General features: G+C 63.7%; 1 long non-coding RNA gene across 1 annotated transcript; it reads right to left on the minus strand.

Annotated features, from left to right (window-relative positions):
• Positions 1-93: 93 nt before the first annotated feature.
• Positions 94-526, minus strand: LOC113979673. Its single transcript, XR_003537950.1, has 2 exons — positions 418-526; positions 94-301 (listed from the first exon to the last, which is right to left on the minus strand). It is a non-coding gene; the product is annotated as an uncharacterized LOC113979673 (long non-coding RNA).
• Between the last annotated feature and the right edge of the window lie 20 nt (positions 527-546).

Below are 546 nucleotides of genomic sequence, written 5' to 3' on the forward strand. Positions count from 1 at the left end.
GTGGTAACGATGGTGGTGGGGCCAGCTCGCTGTAGGGACCCCCCCCCAAGCCGGATTTCAGGTGCCCCCCCCAGCCAAAGAAAGAGGAAAAGGTGGAATGAAAGGGAAAAGGCGTTTATTTGGGAATGTGGGCTCGTTGGTGAGGAAGGGCAGAGTCCCCCCAGCTCTGGGGTTGCCCCAGAACTGGGAGGGGGGGGGAAAGGGGGGAGAAGAAGTGGCGGGGGGGGGCAACACAAAATGAGGAGTGGGGGAACAAGTGAAGGGGGGGGCACGGCTGCTCCTTGTGCTCAGCTGACGAGGCCTGGGGGGAGAAGGAGAAGGGAGTGAGAGCAGAAGGACCCCCTCCCCAGAGCCCCCCAGCCCTTCCCTGGGGGCCAAGCATGGCCCCCCCACCCCAGTGCCCCCCCTCAGACTCACCCAGGTAATCGTCCATCAAGGAGCCGATGGCGAACTGGGAGAGGGAGGGGAAAAGGTCAACATGAGGAGGGGGGAAGGGGAAATCCCACCTGGACCCCCCCCATATGAACACAGCACCCTCTCCCCCCC

The sequence above is a fragment of the Neopelma chrysocephalum genome, unplaced genomic scaffold (assembly GCF_003984885.1).
Source record: "Neopelma chrysocephalum unplaced genomic scaffold, ASM398488v2 Primary Assembly neopelma1_87061, whole genome shotgun sequence".
In the NCBI taxonomy this organism is placed as follows: domain Eukaryota; kingdom Metazoa; phylum Chordata; class Aves; order Passeriformes; family Pipridae; genus Neopelma; species Neopelma chrysocephalum.